This window comes from Amphiprion ocellaris, chromosome 2, assembly GCF_022539595.1.
Source record: "Amphiprion ocellaris isolate individual 3 ecotype Okinawa chromosome 2, ASM2253959v1, whole genome shotgun sequence".
NCBI classification, from domain to species: Eukaryota; Metazoa; Chordata; class Actinopteri; family Pomacentridae; genus Amphiprion; species Amphiprion ocellaris.
The window spans coordinates 26,662,680-26,671,106 of NC_072767.1; positions in this window are offsets into that span (position 1 = coordinate 26,662,680).

The following is an 8,427-nucleotide window of genomic DNA, read 5'->3' on the forward strand; positions in this document are numbered from 1 at the left end:
GTGTTGTGTGTGTGTTTCAGCCCCCACCCACCAACACAGAGGCTGAAACAGTGCATTTTGTTAATTTCCACAGTCAAAAGACCTCCCTAGTTTAAAAAAGGGGGGAGGTGAGGGCAGAGTTCTTTTAAAAGGTAGCAGTTGCTCTGATCTCATATCTCTTCTCTGTGTCAGATTGTACTGGGGACATTGACATGTAAATACCTGGTAAATCCAGCTCTGTCCAAGGCTGAACAGACCTTTCACAGCTCTGTGAAATGGCAGAACATTGCAGGTCAGGGAGGAATAATCCACACACAACTGATACCACCACTCCTAGAGAACAGTTTGAAGCAGATACTCTACCATTTAGGCAAGTCTACTATAAGAATTGTTGTAACTTTGATTCACTTTCCTTGTATTATTCGTACCATAATTGTTACACTTGATGCTGAATTCTTTCATATTTAACACTTTGCTTCCTCTGTGTATGGATTCCCAGTTGTCTATTTACCAAATAAGCCTCATTTCCCACTTTGATATTGAAATGAATGAATCACAAACTGACCTGGCCTCCCGCTAAAGGAAGATTCAAAAAGATGTTTGGCTCAGAGGGCTCTTCTGTTGCCCATATCATTGCGAGGAAAGATAAAAATAAAAATCTCTTCTTCCCTTCCTTTACCTTTAATGATGCCTTCTTGTTATCTAGCCGTGCCTCTCAGGGATGTGCCTACCTCTTAGCCTTTGAAACTAGTTGCATTGTTTCAGGCAAGGTTCGCGCTGAGGTTATGGGTAATTGCAATAGCTGCTTTACATTTCAATCGCCGGTATAATCTCCAAGTCCCCATCTTCCCCAACACAAAAACACTGATATCCCCCTAATTCAGCCATTTAGATGTGATAATGAAGGGATTGGTCCAAAGTCTGTTATATAGCACAATTCGCTCTACTATTTCCGTTGATGCTTTACATGCTGCTTTTAAGGTACAAATATAGATCTTAACACACTGATAGTTCAGAATTGTTCATGTGTGTGTAGCTGTTTCTCTAGTCTTGCGTTTTCATTGCGTTACCTACTGAAGAAATTGCATCACTGGGAATATAGCTTTGCTCCATTATTTCCAAGAAGTCCTTTGTCTGCAGTCAGACACCAAGTAAAACATGCAAAAGGGGGCCGGTCTGTGTGTTTTCATGTCAGTCTCCTTGTATGATGTTCACTTTACACAAGGGTTTCACTGTCAGCTCCTCTTCTTAATGGCTGACCACTTCTCGTGAGGTAGAGTAAGAATTGTCTGACGTGGCCCTTGACGATGAAGGACCCTGAAGGAAATTGGCAGGTCCTTCACCGCTTATGTTAGAAGTTTTATTTTTATTTGTGGCCGGAGGAGGGTGCTTCTCTGCGAGACTCCTAAAGAGTGAACACTTAACAAAGCCTCTTTCTCCTCTTTGGTTTATCAGAGTTTCCTTCCAATAATGACTTTGTCCCCCTTCTTGCCTCACACCACAATAAAAACCCTCGGAGACATAACCGGGAGGCCCGGCTGAATTAGCATGGCCACAATGGACAGTGGGCACAGTGGCTGGACCTCCACACTTTACAGTCTATCAGGCCCAACCAGCAGGGCGACCACTATTCCTAAAGACCCACCTTTTTACATTTCTATGGAGCAACTCATTAGCTAAGTAGAATCCCCTCTTTCTTACTGCATCTTGCCTCTTTGTCTGAGGGCTAGTCTTTGTCTCTTCTAAATGATCCCACACAAGGCCCATTTTCTGGTTAATACATATTTACAGCCATGTAAGGTTTTTGTGGGGATCCTGTAGTTTTATTTTGCGGGCCATCATTCTAGACACCATAAACCCATTACCAAGCTGTTTAGGGTAATTGTCTGACCGTATAGTAGTTCTATTTGTGGAGCTCAATGAGTCGGCATCTTTAGAGTGGGCAGATGGCTAGACAACGCATGCTGGGGATTCCCAGGGACAACCTGATGCATTTGCAAACCTGACTCACACATTTTGTGTGGAAACTTTGGTTGCCAACTGGAAATGATTGCGAAAGGAAAAAATAAAATGCACACAACTTTCAACATGCTTGTGACACCCAATTATCAACACATGTTAGGAAAAAGCTCTGCATTTAAAAGATCTAGATTTTTATATCATCATATGATTAAGTGACAATGTACAGGTCAAATTTTTGTGCTGTTTTCTACTATACAGGTTAAGATATGTGTGTGAGACAGTGTGTGTGTGTTTACAGTAGCCTCCTGGGGGGTAGGGTCACACGATGTCCTGAGTGAATTAAAGGGACCAGCTGTGATACAACCTGAAAGGAACATGGAGGCAGACAAAAGGAGAAATCCCTGTGCTCCCTTAAAGACAAAAGAGACAGAGACAAGAGGGTGAAACCACACAATCATCCCACCATCTTCAATGGCCAAGCTCCTGTAACAAGCAGGATCAGGGGGATCTGCGAACAGCTAAGCCAGCCGTGGCCACAGGTTTCAGTGCAAGCTGCCATTAATTCCACTCTGCTTAACACACAATTAATTTCACTCTCATGCAGCAGCTCAAAGCTTCCAGACAAGAAGAGATCTGACTCTAAAACCAAGATTAAAAGGTGAGGCAGTAAAAACTCCTCTAAGAGGAGCACTGAGCAGATGCTCGTGGGTCAAAGAACTAAGAACAGAAGAGGCCAATAATGAGAAAAAGTAAACTGCGTGGAAGGCTTGAGTCAAACATAGTGGCTCTTCATATCATTATAGTATCAGCTGTGGCCACCATTTGCTACTGAGTCACAACTGAATATGCCAGTTAGGCAATTTGTTAGCACATGCTGAGTTTTTCAATCTTCTTTTTTTTTGTTGACATTGTATGAAAAGACCCTCGGGACTAAGTCGGGATTTGCAGGTTATTAACGTCCAAACAAAAAAAATGAAACAATAAAGGTAACCAAGCCGAAAAAGGTGGCCCTGCTGATTTTCTATTTGAGCTAATGTGACCAGAGTTAATGCTCCTACGAGCTTAAATCAGCCACAAAAGTAGCCAAACCGTGGGGTTGGCTAACTGTTAGTGGAACATATACCACCTGCCAGAACCTGAAGGAGCTCAGAAGCTGTGGAACTCATCCTCTCCTAATCAGAGCCCATGGTACCGGATTAGATCCCCGGAGTGCAGACATCCCCTGTCTCGTGCTTTAATGGCTACCCTGCAGATCCCTGTGGGTTCTGTCTGCAGCCCCTCCAGCCATTTCAGCCAGTTTTCACCATACCCCATTCAGGCATCCTAAATACTATAGCTCATTTAGGATATGCAGTCGTCTAGGTTTATCTACTTGAGTAATACACAGACTTTAGTGTGTGAATGCATTCATATATTGCATCTAAGCTGTAGGCTCTCCAACGAGCTGCTACTTAGTAATCTGTAATGTTTCAAACGTCATGTTTCCCATTTTGACAGGCTGGTTTCTACAAGAGGAAAGTTCCAAATTGACTACATTTTTATGGATAAGGCTACATTTAATGACAATAGTAGCCACAATATTAATCAGCTTATGAGACGAGGCAGCAGAGAAATGTGCATGTAATGTTGACAGAGAGAATATGTTCAGTGCAATGTGCTGTTGAGCTGCCTTATTTTGTGTCTTCAGCAAACTGAGAAAACAGGACTGCAAAAGTCTCTAGAGTCAAAGCATTTCAAGGTCTTCAGGATCAAGAAAGAGGAAACAAAGAGACGTGTTTATGTGTGGCTTCCATGGTTCTTGCACTGCTGTATATGCCAACATACTTGAGCTGTGTAAATCTTGGCAAATCACCCCAGGTTTCTATTTAAACCTGCCAAAATGTAAAATGATTTGAAAAGGACTCATGACCTGCAAAACAGTTTCACATTCTTTTTTACATCCTGACAATGCCTTTTTTTCTGTTTAACAGTGTTTCAACCAATGAAGTTTATAAAAGCTTTAATGCACCTATGGTAAATTCTACACTTAGCATTTACACAAACAGCGAAAGCACAAAGCCACATTGTGCTCTCTGTGAAACGTGTACTTGGCCATCTCGACCCCTTCAAGCTCTTAAGCAATATTTCCAAAAAAAAACATCAATCTAAAGTAACAGAATGAATAAATCTATCCGAGTCACAACCTAAACATCCTTCAATATTTGAACAATAACTCAGTTCCAGATCAAGATGACCTTTATGAACTTATCTGATAGCCTGACGTAGCTCTGAACGTTCATCCATCTCCATACAGTGGCACAGACACGAAGGCTGACAATGCTTTGCCTGTGGGCCACGGATGGAGAAGAAAGCGGTGACCTGAGTTTAGTTGATGACTAATGCCCCACAACCAATCGATTAGCCAGTGAGAGTCAGAGATAAGAAGCTGGACCCGTTGGCCAGAAGAAGCCTGTGACCTCCCAACCATCCATCTCTGTTCTCATCTGGTGCTGCTGAACGTTTGGCGCTCAGTTCTTCCATTAAATTCTCCTCTGCCGACAAAGCCGGCAGATGCTGCTATCGGTTTGTCAGTCCAGATTGGCCTATTAGGGCATAATACCACACCCACCTTCTCCCTTTTCCTCTCTGTGCAGCTTGGAGACCCTGGACCAACGCAAAAGACATAGAGGATATTTTACCAAGCCTACGCCCCCTTTCAAAGTGACAGAACCCCAAACTAAACTTCTCCAGAGATGAGTAATGGGATCTACTGGCCCATATTGAAAATGCTTGAAAGACAATTCAGAGGTTTTTGAAAGATAACACAATGGCTAATTTCATAGTGAAGTCAAACTTTGGACTTTATTGGCACCCACATTTTTTTTATGCCAAAGGAATTTCTTTCCTTTATTGATCTTAGTTAATTGATTTACAAAACTGCATCAACTAAAGAGAAAGAAAAATATGAATCATGAATTATTAAAATAAAAAAAAATTAAAAAGACATTGATAGATTAAAAAAAGAGGGAAAAAAGAACAAAGAGCAGCTTTAAAAACTATACTATTAACAAAGGTTTTGGAAATAGGCTGAAAAATGAAGTGAAATTTAATTTGAATTTGTAAAAGCGGATAAGTAAAAAGATAAGGATCTTCCTCAACTCCTGGGCATACTACATTCAGCAGTAGTGAATCTCCTGCATAACTTTAAGCGGCTTGAGGATGCATCAAGTGGTTATATAATAGGTGGTGGAGGTTGATAATACTAGAAAGCAACAAAACATTTTTTTCTTCCAAAAAAAATGAACACCAAGTACTTCAAAGTGATTGCCTGTTTGGTTCTCACGATAGCCCTTTTCAGACATTAAATACGGAACATTACTGCTTCTTCAATCTGTTAAAGTGACATCATTGTGTTATTCAGACTTCGTGTAAGTTTTACTATAATGTGCCTCACGGTTTCATTTAAACAAACACTTAACAGTGATGAGGAGAGATGCAAATATTTGTCATACACGTGAGATTGGCCAGTACAAGTGCAAGTAATGTATAATACATAGTACTGTACTAATTCAAAAGACTAAAGTTAAACTAATAGCAGCTAATCAAACTGTCAATATCACTAAAGCCTGGTCTACTTATGATTTGTTAAACACTGAAAATTCTTTACATGTGTGATGATAATCTAACTACTCCCTTATCAACAGTAAAATAAAAGTGTCTCAACAACTGTGATGGAGCTCAGGCCTCAACGTGAGGACAGCTGCTATCTAAAAAATGATTTAACTGTATTTTATAAACTGTGTTTCTGTGTAACAGCTCACCTGTCTGATGGGAAGAAAAGTACATAATGTGGCTTGCTGTTGGATCCTGTCTCTGTGTTGGGGATAATATGTAGTTATAGGGAATCAATGAATCAATTCATGGACATTTTGTAATGTCGTAATAGATGTGAAATTGTAGGACACAAGGAAGGTGTTTTATTATTTTGGCATGAAAATGAGCTCTCTGTGATGCTTTTAGACCAATATATGTACTTAAAAGTGGAAGAACCTTCCACAAATCCTTCCACACAACTCGGAATACTTTTCTTGTGCATTAATGCGATGGCTTGTGCCATGAAAATAAAAATGTTACTAGGTCTGACCTAATGTGTTAGATTAACAAAAAAAGGGTTCATGTCTAAAAAGGACTTACGTCTCTAATGCAAACCCAGTAAACAGGATGCTTGAAACAAATAAAAACTTGAGTTACTTGTTTGTTTCTCAGCACTAATGTTATGTTAGTCAATGACTATGATGTTATCAGTGGAACAATCTTGTGCATCTATTTATTGTGAATCTAATGGATGATGACCACTTGAGATTCAGTTTAGAGCAGTTATCCTTTACAAAACAGCCACATTGCATCACAAAACACACCTCACTTCATTGCAGCTGCTTGCAATAACCATGAAACCGGTGACACTACCAGTCCACTGAATTAAATTTTCCCCACATTATACCTCTCTCTCTCCCTCCATACATCTTCTGACATCCCAGCTGGGGTGTATAAACCTATGATGTAGGAAATTCTAAATCCCATTCTCAACAAGATATCCTTTGTGAATTCAGGTGAGTTATATCCAGGTGCTTCTCTTTCTCACGCTGTTCTGTAATGCAAACGCTCCCAGCTGAAATTCACTCAGCTTTTCTGTAAGCCCAAAGAGACTCAGCCTGCTCCCCAAACAAGTCATTTGCCTAAGCTGCCTGTCAGTCAGATGCATTTGTTTGCACTGAGCGTTTAACTCCACGGGGCACGGAGGATGTTAATTGTGTTGACTTGGAGGGGTTCCCTCAGGTGTGTTTGGTGTGTGTGTAAGTTGGGGAGGGGGGGCACCTGTATGAATACACTAGCAGGCCTTCAGTTTACACAGAGCCAGGCAGGGACTCCCTAGCACACCTTTTCAATTGATTGCCCAACAGCGGTTCGGTCTTCATGGGGTGAGCATCCAGCAGAGCCTTTCTTGGTTTGGTCTTATGTTAGTAATTATACTACCAGTGTGAACCTCATGACATTAACAAAACAGAGGTGGAGACAGAGGCAGGAAATGTCGGCAGGAGTCTGAGCTTGGTCCTACCTAGTATATGACATAACAATGTGAATGAATTAGTAAGACTTTGGACAAACATGAAAGCTTTACAAATGCAGTAATGAATGGTGTATTAAAGCGGAATTTCCATATACTAATAAAAAGATCTTCAAATTCTGAAACTTCACTTTGCTTGGCTGAACCTCACTCTAACGGGGACTTGTGAGTTAAGACACTAGTTTGACATTTTTTGACCTGCCTCTTTGAAAAGGCCCAAAATTGCAGCACCTAAGAAACTTGAAAACACAATATGAATGAAAAGGAGAAAAAGCACAATAAAGGCATCTGTGACATAATATCAAAAGGGCTATTTTCTTACATTCTGTAGGGGCTGAATCCTGTGTTGGCTGCGATGGTCAGCAACCATTGGAGTGGTCAGCGTGGAGAATTCAGTGTGCTCCATCATTCTGATGGCTGTGTCCAATTGCATTATGCCAGAGCAGCAGGTAGCCTGGGCTGCCGGGGTCGCAGCTAAGATGCCTCGCCCCATTGGCCCAGGGGCTCCGGCCAAGGTTCACGGGTCAGGGCCTTGTCCGGACACAGGCCTGGCTCCTGGCCATTGGGTCGAGCTGGTCAGTAGTGGGGAGCAGTGGTAGTCACACAAATGATTTATAGACGCCCCGGATGAAGAGAATGCTAAGAGGCTGCACTTAAATCTGGCCAGAGTTTGTCTTTAAAGTGTCTTTAAAGGCCCAGTATGTTCATGGTTTGCTTATCTCACACCATAAGCGCTTTACTTGAACTTCTTGGTTTGAACTGCAAACTTTTGAATGGCTTTTTTTATACATTTAATTTCACAAATCAGATGCCATTAAGTCATCTTTTAGTTTTCCTTTGCCTGTTTCCCCTGAAACCTTCTGCTAATGAACAAAACCTGGACAAGCTCACATCTTTAGAAATGCGGTTTCAAAACTATATCTGTTGCCAAAAGTCAAAGACAAGCTTGATCTGTCATCTTGTCGCAAACTGTTTATCGCTTGCCAACGTATGTAAGTGATTCCATCAAACTGGGGCACTTCAAAATAAGTTTAGAGCCTCACAAGTTTTCTGGTCATGGAAGGCAGGCGAGCTCTGATTGCCCTGAAAGGCGTTTTGTTCTTGTTGGGGTATTGTGAACAGATGGACTTCATACCCACTTGCTCAAATCAAAGATGGCATTTGTTTTTCATGTTGGATGATTTTAGGGCTGCATAGACAATGCAAACAAAGCCTTTTTCAAATGATCTCACAAGAATCAAATCAAGAGGATATTATGCTCTCCAGGATTTGCTGATGACTCACTTTGGTCTCATTTAGCTAAACCAAGGGAGCATAATCGAGGGCTTTGTCTGGGAAACCAATATTCAAAATTTAGAAATTATCAACACAAAAACCTTCAC